Genomic DNA, 19,765 nt, shown 5'->3' on the forward strand with positions numbered 1-19,765 from the left:
ATATCAGGCGTAGCCAATCAGAGGCAGACGAGGGCAGGTCTTGGTGCACACGCAGTTCCAGACTTAACTCCGCGCGTCAAGTGAAAGTGTGTGTGTGTGTGTGTGTGTGTGTGTGTGTGTGTGTGTGTGTGTGTGTGTGTGTGTGTGTGTGTGTGTGTGTGTGTGTGTGTGTGTGTGTGTGTGTGTGTGTGTGTGTGTGTGTGTGTGTGTGTGTGTGTGTGTGTGCGTGTGCGTGCGCGTGCGCGTGCGCGTGCGCGTGTGTGAGAGAACGAGAGAAGTAGAGAGAGAAACAGAGACGGCAGAGAGAGAGAGGAGAGCAAAGTCCCCCCGCAGGCGTTGCAGACTCTTGCTGAGAAAACAAATGAAGGTGGATCAGCAGCAGCAGGTGAGTGTGATGTCATCATTAATTTATGTTTTGCTCCAAGAGAAATGTTCTGTGGACTCTCCTGATTCTAAATATAGCTGAATCGCTTGGTTTGACCAAGTAAAACTATTTTTTATAAGCGTTTTACCAAATGTCTATGGAAAAATAAATGGCAGATGAAATCCCTTAGTTCTATGCCTAAACCGGGATTGGAGTGAGACTTGGACATGTAAATGTTTGGTTTTCCATCTTAAAGGAAGGCTTTGCCGATTTTCAACCCGCTTTGTATTATTATTATAATGTTGGTAATTATATATGCAGATCAGAATCAGAATCAGAAAATATTTTTTGATCCCCGAGGAGAAATTGAGTCATGCTGCTGTTGCTCACACTCAGGTAGGGAAAAATATATTTATTATTATTATTATATAAATATATTATTTATTAAAGTATGCATATGGAGCCAGAGTGTGCGACACTTCTGTCATTTAAAGGAAAAATATAAACATAGAGACATTATAAGAGGCATAGGATAGACGATTAAAAAAAACTATAAAATAGAAGTAATGTATCTTATGTGGTCCATGTATTTGGCGGCCATCCATTTGACTCGTTATCCATTATCCGTACCATTATCCATTATCCAATTTACTTTGATGTACTTGTAAATGGAAATTGGGAATTAAAATACCCGTGTGGAAAACTGCTTTTTCAATTTTGTGTTTGTTTCTTCTCTGTGACCGGGAAGCGATATTTTGGCAAAGGCATGACCCGCCCATCTCTGCCTCTGATTGGCCTAGCGTCAAACGTTGTTCATCCAATCACATTCGCTTTGCTTTCCTGCAATTGCAATTTCAACTAGGCTATATGAATATGATCTCATAAGCTCTGATTATGCTGCCATTTGCTGACATCATGTTATGAACAAATTCTTAGATGATCCACAGTAACTTTATAGCCTCAGCATTTAGTCATTAATAGAAAAGTATGAATGTCCAGCAGACTAGTTGGGTCGTGTACTTGGCGGTCATCCGTTTTTCGTTTCGAAATTGTGAAACGAAAAACAAGTCCTTTCCCGTTTTTCTTTGATAATAAAAAAAAGAAAACGGGCCGTTATCCATTATCTGTTATCCGTTACCCAATTTAATTTGATGTGCTTGTAAATTGAAATTGGGAATTAAAATACCCCTGTGGAAAACTCCTTTCTCAATTTTGTGTTAATTTCTTCTCTCACAAAGGCTTTCTTCACCTCACAAAGGCTTAAAATCACTGCACGCCTTGAGTCTCGATCCCTGAAGCCTAAGGATCAAGTCAAAAATCTTGGCGTTATTATTGATTCCGATCTCAACTTTAACTCCCACATTAAGTCAATCAGAAAATCAGCTTTTCATAATTTAAAAAATATAGCAAGAATTAGGGGCTACATGTCCAGACAGGATCTAGAAAAACTAATTCACGCCTTCATCTATAGTAGGTTAGACTACTGCAATAGCCTTTTCTCTGGTCTCTCCAAAAAAGAACTTAGGCAACTTCAACTCATTCAGAATGCTGCTGCTAGAGTTCTAACGAAGACTAAGAAAGCTGATCATATCACTCCAGTTCTCAAGTCCTTACACTGGTTGCCAGTGTGTCATAGAATAGATTTTAAAATACTATTATTAGTCTATAAATCACTTAATGGCCTAGGCCCAAAATACATAGCTGAATTGCTCCCACACTACGAACTGTCACTCTAGACCTCTTAGGTCAGCAGGTTCCAGCTTATTAACTATCCCTAGGATCTCTGCTCTCGCCTGCTTTCCAGGCGAGCAGAGCCATCTCAAATGAGCATAGCCGATTGTTTCATTCAATGTCAAGATGCAGCGAAAATGTTAGTAGCGTTGCAGTTAAATTGTTTATTTTGTTTAATTATTTGCAACATGTCATGCAGAACATGCAGCAAAGGGGCAGAGGAGGAGCAATTCCTGATGATGATGCTGACTTTGGAGGTCGGGGAGCAATGAATTAATCACTAATAATTTTCACCAACATCAAAACGTTTTGAACCGTTTTATTTGGTACAAGACGGGAATTTTATATAGCCTAATTGTACATGTATTGTGGAATAAAAAAAACTGTGGGCTACTTGCAACTAGGTCTGTGTATTTGGCGGTCATCCGTTATTCGTTTTGAAAAGACACGCTGAAAATGGCAAGTTGGATTGTTGGAAACTATTTTCCAAGGGCACTGCTGCTAAGCGCCGCCCATCGCAATTCCAAAATGGAGACCTGCGCCGCCAGACTCCTCTTACGGAAGGGAGGGGAGGCTGGCCAGCGAGACGAACAAGTCAACAACAGGTTGTGATGTCACTTGCGCCAGAGATCTTTAATATTAGAGATACACCACTGCATGTTCTGCTAATATGAAATGGTACTCTGCTGGTCTCCTAAATGGGTGTGGTCACCTCTCTGTTTGAAGTGTTGTGAGAGAGAGACTGATGACGCAGGGTTAGCGCTGACCTAGCAAGCTAACTTGAGCTAGAGATTGTGAGTTCCCAAACTCCACACACACACACACACACACACACACACACACACACACACACCACACATATAAACACAAAGCTGCCGCTTGTTAGCTCAATCTAGTTGTATCTAAGATATGTTAAAAAAATCCAACCACAGATTTAGCTATCAATGAACTTTACATGTAGCTTTAGCTAATCGCTCCCTGCTAACATGAGCTCCTGTTGTTGAAACAAGTACATTTTCTCCTGATCTGTCTGAAAAATGCCATTTTAGTGTGAGAATGTTCAGAAGATATGTGGCTTGCGGAAAATGGGCCCAATATTTGCTTTGATGACTATGGGGGCAAAATAATCTGTCATAACCTGAGATCACATTCACTCCTCCCATTGCCTCCAATAGACCCTATTCACAGCTGCCATTTTGTGTCTAAAAGGCAGGATAAACACAAGTGCAACCAACTCACTAATTAGGGCCCCACCACTGGAACACCTAAATGGACTGGAAGTTGGAAACCCTAATTAATGATTTGGTACACCTGTGTTTATCCTGTCTTCGAGACACAAAATGGCCACCGTGAAAAGGGCCAATAGACCAAATCAGCGGGGATGTTTACATTTACTTCCGGTTACCCCTGGGTCCACAGGTCCACACATTATAATGGCGGTGAACGGCTAAACTGACGTGTTGAAGACAAAAACAGACAAAGAAGACAAAAATGGTTCGTTCGGGTTGTGTTGTTGTTTAATATCATTCATAACAACACTTTCACTAACGTTAGTGGAGACCAGACCTGCTAATTTACCTGTTGGACCAGACAAGACCAGAGTAGACTTGAAGCTAAATTAAATTAACATGGCGTCAGTAGCTCTGTCTGTAACGAGTTTGACAGTTGTAAACAAACGTTATTAGCTAGCTAACACTACATAAAACAAACACAGAAGAAAGGCTAGATACGTCGGACAAGCATGTTTACCAACCGTTTGAACATTTAAATTGAAAGTAGTTGGCCGAAAACAACGAGAGGGTTTGACAGCATTTATTTGACAACACGCACATTTAAACCTGCCGCGCCTTCCCCAAGTGGTACGCGGAAGTAATGTTGTTTACATGGTGACGTCACGGAGATTTGGTCTATAGACTCAGGGCCTACCGCAAGTCTCCTAAGTGGGCGTGGCCGGCGGTGGTGAGACCTGCATAGCACAGATACAGGAAGTGACTCAAAGAGGTGTGTCACATGTGTCTCTGCTGGCGCAGACTCAGCTGCTCAATTGGAGTCGGACATTAGAAGATTTAATATAGCATCCGACCAACTGTCTTGTAATTTCCGTACAGGTAGTCAGAATACTGGATTTGGGGTCAAACTCAATTTCATCCTGGGCCACATCAGCATTATGGTTGCCCTCAAAGTGCCGGTTGTAAATGTAACACAATATAAATTAGTGTACATATTATAATATTTCATAATTGCCTCTGATTTGATTATTCATGTTTTTTTGTAATAACTATAATAATTTGTATAATATATTTTTTAGTAATACTACCTCTAAAAGCAGAATTATAGGGAAAACAAGGGCAGACATCTAGTAGGCTAGCCTACAACTCTTGTTCAATTTAACAATAGCTATTCTTAGCCATTCTGCGAAGAATTGTATTGCGCAAATTAGAGCCCGACCGATATACCGGCTGGCCAATATTATCGTCCGGTATTGGCCGATAACCGATATATCGGTATCGGCCAATATGTTGGTTGATATTGCAGATATTTTGTATTTCTTTATTTTTTTAAGTTATAGACAACATGTGTATATTTTTCCTTTTTCTTAATTCAAGTTATATTTGTTCTATTTGTGTTTTCATATTTCTAGTTATTTATCATTATTAAATTCCCAGTGAAGTTTAGTGCCTACATTACATATCTCAAATCACATCTTTGTCAAGTGTTTGATATCTGAGGGCTCTTTGCAAAAAAAAAGTGTAATATAATGTGTATATATAATATCAGAATATCAGCCGATATATCGATATCAGAATTTCTTTATTCCCTAATATCGGTATTGGCATTGGCCCCAAAAATCCAGTATCTGTCAGGCTCTAGCGCAAAGTGTGTGTGTGTGTGTGTGTGTGTGTGTGTGTGTGTGTGTGTGTGTGTGTGTGTGTGTGTGTGTGTGTGTGTGTGTGGAAAGATTGATATGTAAGATTGATGCTTTTAGATGTTTTATTACATAAAGTGTATAAAACCCATGACCAAAATAGTCATTGTGTTACTTATGAATGGAATTATAGCTTGGCTGGGGACCCCCTGGAACCCCTCAAGGGCCCCTGGGGGTCCCCGGACCCCCATTTGAGAACCACTGCTGTAGAGTATAGACTCCAGTTGTTTGATCTTTTCATGCTGATCACTAAGTCAACTTCCTTGTATGTGCCAACTGCCAACTGCCAACTGCCAACTGCCAACCCAGGGCCGGCGCCAGGATGAAATGACTGAGGGGGCAGTTATAACTGGGGAGGGGGCTGATTTTTTTTTTTTTTTTTTTTTTATGATATTTTTATATCGTAAAACATAGGTTATATACCCGCTATGCCTATTTCTGGACTTTTTAACCATAATAACCTCTGAAAAGCGCAATAACAACACAAGAAAGACTCAAAATCAAATAAAACATTTATTTCACAGCCGCAGATTAAGGCATTAATAGAGCTGAGCTTTGCATAACGTGAAATCCGGGACCTGTCTGGAGCACTCTGAACATATATGTCTATATGAAAAGTCATAGAATAAACAATTGCTGCAAAAATCGACAAAAAAATAAACAAAATAATAGCCAGTCAGTGCCAGGTTCATTAAATTAAAGAAATAAAGTGATCAGATGCGTTGTCTCCATCTTTCTGCTCATGGCATGCTGTGTGCTTGGGTGCAGCTGATTTATCTCTCTCTCTCTGTGTGTGTGTGTGTGTGTGTGTGTGTGTGTGTGTGTGTGTGTGTGTGTGTGTGTGTGTGTGTGTGTGTGTGTGTGTCTGTTTTAATCACATCATGATCACTACAACATGCAGTGAGGTTCAAATTTAATAAATAGCTACATCTCTCACACCTTGGACAACCAAAGCACAGCAAATAGTGCTTCCCTGCCAATTCTGAAACAACAGAGCTATGTTTACAGGGGGTAGCCTACATCAACTTAAACTGATCAAATTTGATGAAGACTGCAGAAACAGCAATTGGAAAGAGGAGGGGAGGGGAGGGGGTGCGACAGCAGAGGCCGCATGCGTATCACACTACAAAGAAGGAGGAATACAACACACACACACATGCTGACAAAAATAATGTTTACAATAGTCAAACTTGTTAAATGAAGGAAATGCTACAGAAACGGGAGGTGCGGGCACTGCAGGGGCAAGGCTCTGTGTGTGTGTGTGTGTGTGTGTGTGTGTGTGTGTGTGTGTGTGTGTGTGTGTGTGTGTGTGTGTGTGTGTGTGTGTGTGTGTGTGTGTGTGTGTGTGTGTGTGTGTGTGTGTGGGGGTGTGGGTGGGGGGTTGGGGTTTGGTTGGGTGGTGGTGTGGGGTGGGGTCATTAATATTCATAAAATAAGCATCATCATGGTAACCCCAAACACTGGCTTGTGGAAATACAACACACACACAAACTGATCAGAGCCTTCAGGGAAATGTCTGTTTAAGCATAGTGATTTAGTAAATCCACATTAGCTGTCTTCACACACATTTACAATAACCTGTTTAGAATAACTGTCTGTTGACTAGAGTCCACATTTACAGTATCTGAGAGGAAGTTGGTAAATCTCCACACATTCGCCTGGCTTATGTCAATAGAAAGTAGCATTTACTGCAGCTGTTTCTGGCTGATATGACACCATTTCACTGATTAAGCTGAAAACAGAATGAGCAATTGGCTGTTTGGAGTGATTTTCAATATAATAAATGCTGAAGAATAACTGCACAGTATGTTTTCTATCATTTATTCTGGTGATAACATTAGAGGTTATGGCAAGACAACATTTGTTTGGCCCCTGGCAACAAGCTGACTTTCTGTCAGCTCATGTGGCCCCTCAGGAAAAATAATTACCCACCCCTGATGTAAACAGTGGTTAGTTGCAACTCTAACCATTTGATCTGCTCTGATCTCCAGACAGGACTACAACTCCCAAGATCCCCGGCTCCTACCACCGACCCTGGAGAGGTCTCCATGGTAACCAGGTGAGATTAATTCTTCTTTTTACCGAATCACAATGTTTGTTGACAATATCTTCCGGGTAGAAAACTCCTAGGTCACGTACTAGCAGAGCAAACTTGGCTGGATTTGGATTTGACTGGATCTGATGCTGATTGTCTGAAGTTGTTGTCTGTCAAGACAGTAACTCCACCCACTGAGTCCAGACTGATACATAGAGCGAAACAGAATGTGAGATCCCGTTATCGCGATGGTTGTAAGCAGGCTCGGTCAGATTGCCATTTTGATCACATTTCGATGAATTGTGCAGCCCTAATCTGTAGCCCTACTGTCATGTGAGATCCATAATTCCTACTTCTTGCTTCAAGATCATACTGCACATTTTAGTGGCCTTTTAGTGTGTTCAGTATCCTATAATAAGAATGTGAAGTGTGTGTGAGCAGAATTGTGTTCGGACACAGCTTTGCCAGTTTATGTGCGATCGGGCTGAATCTTTCAGGAGGTGTAAAGAGCACCCCTGCGGGTGACCTAACTGAGCCGGATTCTTGAATTAGGTGATGAGGGCCGATTAATAGCCGAATGCAACAGATTGACGGCCGAACTTGTCCATGTTGCACAATGGCTGCGCAGCCTCCACCATGCGACTCAGCCAGGAGCGGAGGTCACGCAGTCTGGCTCCAGTCAAGGCGAGTTGAGGAGCTGTCCGTGGAGTGACCTGCATCTCCAGGGAGAGGGAAATTGTGAATTTTTTAAATGTGTGTTTCACAAATCTGATCATGGCAGTTCTTTGTATGTACATCAAACACATATGCACATGTTTTTGTATCTGTTGAGGAGCTATTTTCAATTATTTGTATGGGTCTCAGGAAAAACAAGATTGATGTAGTTGATCGGTAATGCTTTATATTAAGGTTCTATTAATAAGCATTAATTCACGGATACTCAACTTGCTTTGCCCGGGGGCCACTTTACTTAAATGACAGGAGGCCAGGGGCCAGTTAATAAACAAACATTAATATTAATTTATCTGTAGCGGACTGTAGGTTTTTGGGTCGTCAGAGTTTAGTCCGACGAATTGTGCGCACACAGGATAGTTAGTTAGGTTAATTTAGTTAAAGTGTAACTTACCCCCAAAACACCTTCAGCTTTTAACCAATATATATATTTTGGGGTGGTGTGTGAAGATTTCTGGTCAAAATTTCCACATTTGAGAGCAAACTGTTACCATTGTACCATTTGTATCATTTTCAAACCTGCATTTTTCCCCCCCTCAAAAATGCACAAAATGTGGTACAACCTGACGTCACGATGAACCAAAGACTATGGGATTTCACGATAATTACTCCCCTGCTCCCCCTGTACCCTTTCCCGGCTCCTCACAACTCCAAGCCTATTCATAGTATTCCCATGATGTCACAAGCATTTTCCTACCAATATGGCGCTACAATACACACAGCTGTTTGTGTCACTTGACCTGTTAATCACCTGTTAATTGATTACAATTGCCTGTTATTTTCCTACCAAGATGGCCATGTGGTGATGTAACAGAATACTATTAATAAAAGCCACTATAATCATAAATATAAATAAAAGGAAGGAAATGGCATTGTGTTGCTGTAAATCATTCCCAACCTTTTTCATATTAAGGAGCCCTAATTTAGTTCACATTGGGGCAATGGACCCCCATATGATGAGATTTGATCTCTCAGATGCAAATCTGTTTTTTTTTAATGTAGCCTAGATATGTTTTTGTCCAGAATTCCAAATATATTAGGTTGAGAGATAACAGACGCAACCACTTGTCTTGATTGTGCCGAGAGAGAGAGGAGGAGGGAGGGGTGAGAATGTGTGTTTGTACTGTCTGCGGCCCAGGTGCAGCACCGAGTCCGCTCTGGTCTCGCGCTCGAGAGAAAAAAGCAGAGGGTGTATTACATGGTGCACTGCACCTTTGGACAAGAATCACGAAAATCCCCCAAACAAAAATGAAAAACTGACTTCATAGCATTCTAGAGGACAAGTTGGTGAACAATTTAACGTGTTTACCTCAATGCAGAGATCTCCCATTGTGATTACATTAGAGCGTGTTCAGAGCGGGAGGTTTGTGTTCTGCTGTGGCCGGAACGATAACCTCGCGTTAACGTTAGTTACATGGGAGTCAATGGCAATAAAGTAGTTCGCCACTGAATGACCAAATTGATATAACTTTCAACCATTTTGAGCAACGCTGTTTCCATACAGGCCACCAGCGTTAGCTAGTTGTTGATATTTATAAAGATTTTGTAGCTCATATAACGTTTTTCTATATGCGGTCGGCAAACTGTCATGGCGTCGTTTTCCGGTAAAACATTTCAGAAGTTTCCTGTCTGAGCCGTCTGAGCACAGCCAAAGAGTATAGTGAGACAAGAGGAGACGATCTTCGCCTTAATTTCTTGGTTTTTCCCGTAGGTTTTTTCAAATCAAGCAGCATGCCGTTTTGTCACATATCTGGGGGGGTAAGTCCCCATTTAAGTACATTTAAGTGCCTGGGCGGTGAGCCGGTGGCTATATTTGACAATTTAGCACGACCCAGTGTAGGAAATTAGAAAGAATATTTTGGGGGCAACTTTTGCCCCACTGTCTAAAAAAATGGGGGCATTTACAACATTTCAGGGGCACTTTAAAAAAGTAATTACTGCATAAAGTTCAGACTTAAAAAAATGCTTGGATTTATAAATAGGTCCTTGAAAGTACTTGGATTTAGCCTACCAGAATCTCTGAGTTTGAGCCTCGTGCGCTCTGTCATCTCAAAATTCACCTATGATACCATTCTTATATGTCATCAGTAGTGCTGCACCAAGCTTGATACACTTTCTTCCTATCTACAGTATCACTCTCCATGTAAGCTACAAGTATACAGCGATTTACTGATTGCTGAGCTGTCATTGGCTGTTGTGCTCTCTCATAGGCGCTCTTAGCTCAAATATGCAGCTGGTAGGTGGATACATTTTTGTTTTCATCTCTTTTCTTCCCAGGCTTTATTGCTTGAAAACTGCTCGAAAGGTCCTTGAAATGTATCATTACAAAACAATTACCAAACCTTTCTGCCCTTAGGGTTAGGGTTAGCCCTGCCTGCCCTGGCTAAATTCCTACACTGGCAGGACCTCAGTCAAACTTTAAAGCGGGACTTACCCCGCCAGATTTCCTGCATAATGGCACTCCACTCGATCCGAAAACCCCGCAGGCAAGATGGCCGCCCACACTCCCCTCCTTAGTTGGCAGAATTCCTCCCCCATAAACTAACATATCTTGGCCAATAAGTATGTAACATACAAAATAAAACAACCCGTAATATCTTAATTTTATGTAGAATGCAGAGGACCTGTAACTGTTTAGTTAAACTTGCATTCCAGGAATATTGTGCTCTAAAGATGACGTTAGTGGCTCGAGACCGTTTCGTCCTGAAACCCACACGCTTTGCGCCAGCCTAACCTATGTTGGGATTCTAAATAACGCACCCCAGCTCAGTGGCCTTGTGGTCTGAGTGTCCGCCCTGAGACTGGGAGGTCGTGAGTTCGATCCCCGGCCGAGTCATACCAAAGACTATAAAAATGGGACCCATTTGCCTCCCTGCTTGGCACTCAGCATCAAAGGGTTGGAACTGGGGGGTTAAATCACCATGTGATTCCCGAGCGCGGCGCACGCTGCCGCTCACCGCTCCCCCAGGGGATGGGTCAAATGCGGAGAACAAATTTCACACATTGTGTGACAATCAGTGGGACTTTACCTTACTTTACCTTTACCCGAGATAGAAAACATTATGAATGTAGCCACGTTATAAACAACAAACTAACGCTGGTGATCCGTATGGAAACAGTGTTACTCGAAATGGTTAAAAGTTATATCAATTTGGTCATTCAGTAGCGTTTTACGCCATATAACATAACTAACTAGTGGCTAATATTAGCCACAGTAGGCATTACCCAGGGATGCATTGCTCTTAAAGGGCTCGCGCCGCGTGAACTACAGTAATAATCAATGGGGAAAAAAACAAATTTTCACATGAGTGGGGCGCGTGCTAACCCCACCGTGACGTCACGATGTACCAAATATCCCATTAATTTGACGGCATTAAAAAAAGCAGTGTTCAACCCATAGAGGGAACTTATGCTGCTGAAAATAATACAAATGGTACAATGGTAACAGTTTGGTCTCAAATGTGGAAATTTTGACCAGAATTCTTCACACACCACCCCCAAAGTCATAAATATTGGTTAAAAGCTGAAAAAAAGTGTTTTGGGGGTAAGTTACACTTTAACGTTTGTTTTCATTGTGAATTAGAAAATCGTCAGGGGGCCCACTCTGCACCCTATCGCGGGCCACATCTGGCCCCCGGGCCGCAAGTTGAGTATCACTGCATTAATTAATAGGTAATAAGGCCCTTATAAGTCCTTAGTATAAGGTGCTTTCTTCTCTTTGGCTAGGAGATTGGATATTTCTTTGTTGTTATTTACACACATGCGTACCGCACCACATATCGGAGGGCGGGGGTTACGCTACAGGGAGAAGAGAAGCCGGCTGCCCGGCCAGTCGCCAGGAAAACCCTTTTCTCTCTCAAAACAATTGAAAGCAACCATCATGTTAAGGCTGAGCAAGGGGATTGCTTTTATTTCACCAGAGCCTGAAGGCAGCAAGACAAAAGACTGCTGGAAATAACCTTACACACAAGAGAAGGGAATCGCATGACCAGTCGTCTGCAGTGTTTTCACGTCACCGTATGGTACCAGGTCCACAGGCCTGGAACCTCGACAGAGGTGCTAAAAAGTACGACTCAACCCGGGTTGTCCCGGTTGTTGACCGGTGGAAAGCTACAAAAAAGCAAGTCGAGCCGGGCGGTGTAAATGGGCCATTAATGTCCAAAACAACACCCCTCTATACAAACTGTGTTATTATGTTCTAATTATCGGGGGGAAATAGAGAAAGACTTCAATAGTTGGTTGGTTAGTACCTGCTAATTTGTTTTGGAATGTCCAAGACAGAACCATTAAATGATGTAGTTCAGCAGTAGCTCAAATTATATACTGAACAACAACTAAAATAAGGAAACACTTCTGTTTTTGCTTCCATTATTCATGAGTTGAAATAAAAGATCTGTGAATAGAATAGAATAGAATATAATAGAATAGAATAGGGCAGGACAGGACAGGACAGGACAGGGCAGGGCAGGACAGGACAGGACAGGGCAGGGCAGGGCAGGACAGGACAGGACAGGACAGGGCAGGGCAGGGCAGGACAGGACAGGACAGGACAGGACAGGACAGGGCAGGGCAGGACAGGACAGGACAGGACAGGGCAGGGCAGGACAGGACAGGACAGGACAGGGCAGGACAGGACAGGGCAGGGCAGGGCAGGACAGGACAGGGCAGGGCAGGGCAGGACAGGACAGGGCAAGACAGGGCAGGACAGGGCAGGGCAGGACAGGACAGGGCAGGACAGAATAGGGCAGGACAGGACAGGACAGGACAGGACAGGACAGGGCAGGGCAGGGCAGGACAGGACAGGGCAGGGGCATGACAGGACAAGACAGGACAGGACAGGGCAGGGCAGGGCAGGACAGAATAGAATAGAATAGGGCAGGACAGGGCAGGACAGGACAGGGCAGGACAGGGCAGGGCAGGGCAGGACAGGGCAGGGCAGGACAGGACAGGACAGGACAGGGCAGGACAGGACAGGGCAGGGCAGGACAGGACAGGGCAGGACAGGGCAGGGCAGGACAGGGCAGGACAGGACAGGGCAGGGCAGGACAGGACAGGGCAGGACAGGACAGGACAGGGCAGGACAGGACAGGGCAGGACAGGACAGGGCAGGGCAGGGCAGGGCAGGACAGGGCAGGGCAGGACAGGACAGGGCAGGACAGGACAGGGCAGGGCAGGACAGGACAGGACAGGGCAGGACAGGACAGGACAGGGCAGGGCAGGACAGGACAGGACAGGGCAGGACAGGACAGGGCAGGACAGGGCAGGGCAGGACAGGACAGGGCAGGACAGAATAGAATAGGGCAGGACAGGACATGACAGGACAGGGCAGGACAGGACAGGACAGGGCAGGGGCATGACAGGACAGGACAGGACAGGACAGGGCAGGACAGAATAGAATAGAATAGGGCAGGACAGGACAGGGCAGGGCAGGACAGGGCAGGGCAGGACAGGGCAGGACAGGGCAGGGCAGGGCAGGGCAGGACAGGGCAGGACAGGACAGGGCAGGGCAGGACAGGACAGGGCAGGGCAGGGCAGGACAGGGCAGGGCAGGACAGGGCAGGGCAGAATAGAAAAGAAAAGAAAAGAAAAGAAAAGAAAAGAAAAGAAAAGAAAAGAAAAGAAAGCCGGCAGCAGTTAGTAAGACAGACAGACATATAAAAACAGTTCATGTCAATGTGGTTTGTCGGTACATAAAAGGTTTACCTGTATTTCTTTCACATTTTTAAATGTGTTGAAATGTTCGTGAGCACTTCTCCTTTAGATAATCCATCCAGCTGACAGGTGTGTCTTATACACATGCTGATGAAACAGCAGGAGTATTGACCAGGTGTGCAGTGGGCTGGCCAACCCTTCCACTATAGATTTACCCTAATCTAATCTACACTGCCCTAACCTTCCACTATAGATTTACCCTAATCTAATCTACACTGCCCTAACCTTCTTTCAGATATGTATTTTTGTATTTCAAATTCTCAATAATTAATTTCCCATTTCTTTTGACAGTTTCTTTGTTACTAGGTCTCTCATCCATTGTTATCACACCAGATATTTTATACAGTCACTTTTTCAGGACTAAACTTGGCCAGTTCTCAATCAAGTACAGAGATTCAATCACTTGGAACAGTCGTCCTGCTGCACTTCATAGTCACTCCTCATTTCCACTTAAAAAAAATCTTAAACAGCTTCTCTTGAAAGAGCACAGTAAATGAGGTATGATAACAAGGTATGAAATGCAGTATATATATAATAGTTTTTAACTCATTGTTCCATTGCTGTTTGCCTCTTATTACATTACATTACATTACGTCATTTGGCAGACGCTTTTATCCAAAGCGACTTACAATGACACATTTTTGTCAGCAATAGAGCTTATCATAGTGTTTTATTTATTTAGATTCTCTTTTCAATAAGGTGAGATACTATAAGCCACTCACACACCAATAAAACAATAAACAACCATGAACAATATTTTGTAACCAGTTTAAAAGTTCTGTATAGGGATTTAATTGTAACGTTACAAATGGAGGGCGGAGGGCAGATATGCGGCTTTGCTGTGACGGCCAGTTATGGACGGAGATGGGTGGAGGGCAGATTGAGCGAGCACTAGCCTGGGTAAACCCAGCCGCCACGTGACCTGCTCTCAGAGAGCAGGTCTGAGAGCAGGTCACGTGGCGGCTGGGTTTACCCAGGCTAAGCGAGCACTACCTGCTTCAGGTTGAGACGAGTAAAGCCCAGTTGAGATGAGCAGTACCATGTGGTGGAAATTATTTAATTGATTGAAACCTTTATTTATCCCAGAGGGGAAATTCAGGCGTCTAAAAACAGCAACAGCAGCAGGGGTTAAAAATACAGAGCAGACAGAAAATAGTAAGAGATCAATAAAAACAGATAACAACAATACAATTTAAAAAAAGAAGTTAGTCTATGTGCAAAGTCCATGTTTTGTAAAGTGCAGGGCCATGTGCAAAAGTGGATGCGCAACGAGCGAGTGCAAAAATGCATAAAGTCACTAAAACAGGTCTCAGTTCTTGTTATGGAGCCTGATGGCTGCTGGCACGAAGGACTGGCCAAAGCGCTTCGTGGAGTGTCGGATGAGCCATTAAGCTTGTGGCATACTCTTCGCGCCCAGCCAAGCGCATAGGGCGCACGGCGATTATGACGACATCGCACGGGGCGTGTCGGGGGGCGAGGCCTGAGCGCAGCGCGGCGCGTCCATGGAGATTTTTCTATCAGCGCGTCGGGTTTTGCTGCCTGTGCCTGTGAGATCTCCGTGGTAGGCTATCAGCGGATATCTGCTGTGATTGAGTCCTCACCGTCGTGAAGTCGCCTTCAAAGCATGATGTTCGATTATAACGAACTAGTTGTGTGGCTTAGCCTTCCCAAATGTGGAGGGGTCGTTTTTTATAATTTAATACATAGAATTGGGAACGTTACATTCAATTTCATTCAGACTGCCTGGAGCCTGGAGCTGCGCACTGAGTATGTTCTGTTTTGGCCTGCGCAGAGTGCGCGCGCCCTCCTCAGAGCCCCGCCTCCAGCGCGTGCGCGAAGAGTATGCCAGAAGCTTTAGACCCTGTGCCGGCCGGGGCCAAAGAGCCAGTGCAAAAGGCCTAAAAAGACCCTCAAAACCAGTTTTCCCAGTTTGAGTTAGCCTGTAGGCAGGGAGGAGTAGGCTGAGCAGTGGTCCGTCTGTCTAAAGCAGGGTGGGGGAGGCGGGAGGGACTTCTAACAGTTTCTGAATGGGCTGGGAACCCGAGAACATAATGACAGCTCCTGGCTTTTCGACCCACGAGTAGGCCGAGGTCATTTTTCCCTTTTTTACAGATTCTGAAACGGCAGACTGTAAAGCTTTCAAATGATGTGTCACACATTGTAATCTGAAAAAGAAATTAAGGAGATATGCTTATTTGCATTATTTGCATTATTATTATTTGCATTATTTACACATACCGATTAATTTCTGGGCGTCTGTGGCGGCGTCTTTGCGGTGTGTCCTGCACTGTTGGCTCTAATCGATCACTCTGATTGGCTCTTCAGCTGATAGTGCAGGAGAACACAGGACACACAAAACGTTCTTCTCATTTTCCAACTTCATCTCATCTGATCATTCCAAAACACTGATATTTTACGTGTCTTCAGGAACCTCTCTCATCACAAGAACAGTTTCTTCCCAACTGCCATCCGCCTCTTCAACTACGCCCGAAAGCCCCCATGAATCAGGACCCTATCCCCCACCCCTCCCCGGTGCCCCCTGAGCACCACCCCCCCCTCCAAATCATATGTCACTGTCACGGATGACATTTTTGGCACTTTATAATTTGTCTTTCTGTATTGCTTTTGTCTTCTACTATTGATTGTCTTGACTATTGATTGACTGCGCTGCATACTTGCACTAAATCAAATTCCTTTGTTTGTAATCTGATTACTTAAGCCATTTCCACACAAGAAGTCTGGACTATGCCCAGTAAATCAGGCCAGGGTATTTACCGGTCTTATATTTAATTGTATTTGATTTAACCTTTATTTAACCAGGTAAGTCAATAAGAACAACTTCTTATTTACAATGGCGACCTGGCAAAAGGCACATCTTTTTTTTTTTGGGGTAGTGTTAGAGTTTTCAGAACATCAACAAACAAGAACAAACTCAGACACGGCGAAAGAAAAGGGAGAAAAAAACCATACATATACAAAAACAAACAACAAAACAACACATACATCAACACTCCAACATTACGATGTGGTGCCACCAGCCACACCAAGGTGCTTACGTGCCCGCAAGAGACGCTATGTATGGGATCTCACACAAGGGGGACCCTTAAAGACCAGCCGGGCGAGTTACCCGTCGCCCCTAACCTCGTCAAGGTAGGCCAGAAATGGGTCCCAAATAGTTAGAAATCTATTAAGTGACTTGGTCCTCAGGAACCTGAGTCTCTCCATCCGTATAACAGAGGTCATGCCTGCCAACCACAGTTGAAAAGAAGGTGGAGAGGGGGACTTCCATTCCTGCAGAAGGAGTTTCTTGGCGACAATTGTCCCCTGTGTCAGAGATTGTCGCAAAGCTGTAGGGAAGTCGAGAGAGGACTCCGAAGATGGCGAGTTCTGCCTCCGGCTGGAGGGTTATTTTGTAGGCCTTAGAGTACCAATCATATATCTTGGCCCAGAATCCGGTCAGTGAAGGGCAGAACCAGAAGGCATGAGACAGAGTGCCCTCCGACACCTGACACCTGTCAGAAAGGCACAACCTTTTGAGCGATAGGGGGTTAAAACACAGTTAAAACATAGCAAGACAAACAGAGCAAAAACAAAAGCAGCCGGAGCAGACAGGAGGGATCATTGTTTCTAAACATGAGGAAAAGCTCCCTGTTTTGGCTGAGTAGAGCAAGTGAAAATATGTCTGCTCTATTGCTGAAGCTTTTAAAATAGAGACGTGTTGAAAAAACTATTGTGTTCAAAGCTAAATGCTGTGTGTTAAACGTTTTAGGAGCTGTGCCTTTTCTTTGGGTAAAGAAGAAGTGAACTTGAAATGAACAGAACTATTCATTTTTGGGGACTGCAGCAGTGTTATACCAGACTGTCAAAACATCCTCATTGGCAGTTCGAGTTGAAACTGAATTCAAACTTCCAAAGTCATCAACGTTTGCTCCTTCTGTCTCTTTGCTACAACTGCACCACATTGTTGCACATAATTTAGCAGCCTGCCGCCATCAGTGTATGAATGGGTGAATGTACCTACTGATTGTAAAGCGCTTTGGATAAAAGCCAACCATTTACCATTTTACCATTTATAGTAGTAAGATCTTTTCTGTGTGTGTGTGTGTGTGTGTGTGTGTGTGTGTGTGTGTGTGTGTGTGTGTGTGTGTGTGTGTGTGTGTGTGTGCGTGCGTGTGTGTGTGTGTGTGTGTGTGTCTGTCGAGGACAGGCAGTGTGTGTGCTTTCCTCTCCCCGCTGTATCATGTGTCATCATGACATCACATTCCTCTGAACTCAGCTCCAAGCCTCATGTGATTGGCTGCTTTTTTCCAAGCCCCGCCTCCTTCATTGAAGGCATTCACACCGTGTGTGTGTGTGTGTGTGTGTGTGTGTGTGTGTGTGTGTGTGTGTGTGTGTGTGTGTGTGTGTGTGTGTGTGTGTGTGTGTGTGTGTGTGAGTGAGTGTGCGCGCGCGCGCGTGTGCGTGTGTGCGTAGGCAGAGTGGTCATTCTGGTTGTGTGTTTAGTGAAGAGAGGAGCCAGCAGCCACACGGTGAGCTAACACTTTACAATAAACTGCTATTAACTTACATGCTGCACTCACTAAGGGTGAACACATGACTTAATGCACTCACTAAGGGTGAACACATGACTTAATGCACTCACTAAGGGTGAACACATGACTTAATGCACTCACTAAGGGTGAACACATGACTTAATGCACTCACTACTAAGGGTGAACACATATGACTTAATGCACTCACTAAGGGTGAAGACATATGACTTAATGCACTCACTAAGGGTGAACACATGACTTAATGCACTCACTAAGGGTGAACACATATGACTTAATGCACTCACTAAGGGTGAAGACATATGACTTAATGCACTCACTAAGGGTGAACACATGACTTAATGCACTCACTAAGGGTGAACACATATGACTTAATGCACTCACTAAGGGTGAACACATATGACTTAATGCACTCACTAAGGGTGAACACATGACTTAATGCACTCACTAAGGGTGAACATATGACTTAATGCACTCACTAAGGGTGAACACATATGACTTAATGCACTCACTAAGGGTGAACACATGACTTAATGCACTCACTAAGGGTGAACACATGACTTAATGCACTCACTAAGGGTGAACACATGACTTAATGCACTCACTAAGGGTGAACATATGACTTAATGCACTCACTAAGGGTGAACACATATGACTTAATGCACTCACTAAGGGTGAACACATGACTTAATGCACTCACTAAGGGTGAACACATATGACTTAATGCACTCACTAAGGGTGAACACATATGACTTAATGCACTCACTAAGGGTGAACACATGACTTAATGCACTGACTAAGGGTGAACACATATGACTTAATGCACTCACTAAGGGTGAACACATATGACTTGATGCACTCACTAAGGGTGAACACATGACTTAATGCACTCACTAAGGGTGAACACATGACTTGATGCACTCACTAAGGGTGAACACATGACTTGATGCACTCACTAAGGGTGAACACATGACTTGATGCACTCACTAAGGGTGAACACATGACTTGATGCACTCACTAAGGGTGAACACATGACTTAATGCACTCACTAAGGGTGAACACATGACTTAAAGGATCTTGGTAATATAAGCACATGTGCAGTGTTTACCTCTCTCTCTGTTTTGCTCACTGAGATCTCCCATGTCCTCCTCTGGCAAAGCGCTTCATTGTGACGTGCTTTACGTCACAACGCGTCACAAAGGAGCTGCAGAAGTTCTGCTGGAGATGTGAAAGATGTGAGATGTGAAGTTTTGCTTGCTGAGCTGTCATTGGCTGTTGTGCTCTCTCGTAGGCGTTCTTAGCTCAAATATGCAGCTGGTTGCGTAGGTACTCTGCGGTGGATACATTTTTGTTTTCATCTCATTTCTTCCCAGGCTTTATTTTCTTGAAAACTGCTCGAAAAATCATTGAAATGTATCATTACAAAACAGTGGCAGCCCTGAAGTTGCAAAAGTGTAGTGTGTGTGTATGTGTGTGTGTGTGTGTGTGTGTGTGTGTGTGTGTGTGTGTGTGTGTGTGTGTGTGTGTGTGTGTGTGTGTGAACAACAGCGCTGTTTGTGTGAGTGTGTGTGTGTGTCTGTGTGAACAACAGCGCTGTTTGTGTGAGTGTGTGTGTGTGTGTGTGTGTGTGTGTGTGTGCATGCTTGCGTGCGTGCGTGCGTGTGTTTGTGTGTGTGAACAACAGCGCTGTTTGTGTGTGTGTGTGTGTGTGTGTG

General features: G+C 44.0%; 1 protein-coding gene across 3 annotated transcripts in view; it reads left to right on the forward strand.

Moving 5' to 3' along the window:
- The first annotated feature begins 270 nt into the window (after positions 1-270).
- The window catches only part of LOC310788183 (globoside alpha-1,3-N-acetylgalactosaminyltransferase 1-like), a 48,645-nt gene continuing 29,150 nt past the window's right edge, over positions 271-19,765 (forward strand). For 2 of the 3 annotated variants that reach the window (XM_083649708.1, XM_083649710.1), the window contains exons 1-2: positions 271-385; positions 7,013-7,080. The gene's annotated coding sequence lies outside the window, so the exon portion shown is untranslated. Of the gene's footprint in view, positions 386-7,012; positions 7,081-17,975; positions 18,030-19,765 lie in introns of those variants that run through there. The other variant, XM_083649709.1, reaches the window with a different exon arrangement.

The sequence above is a fragment of the Poromitra crassiceps genome (assembly GCF_964638095.1).
Source record: "Poromitra crassiceps genome assembly, chromosome: 13".
NCBI lineage: Eukaryota > Metazoa > Chordata > Actinopteri > Beryciformes > Melamphaidae > Poromitra > Poromitra crassiceps.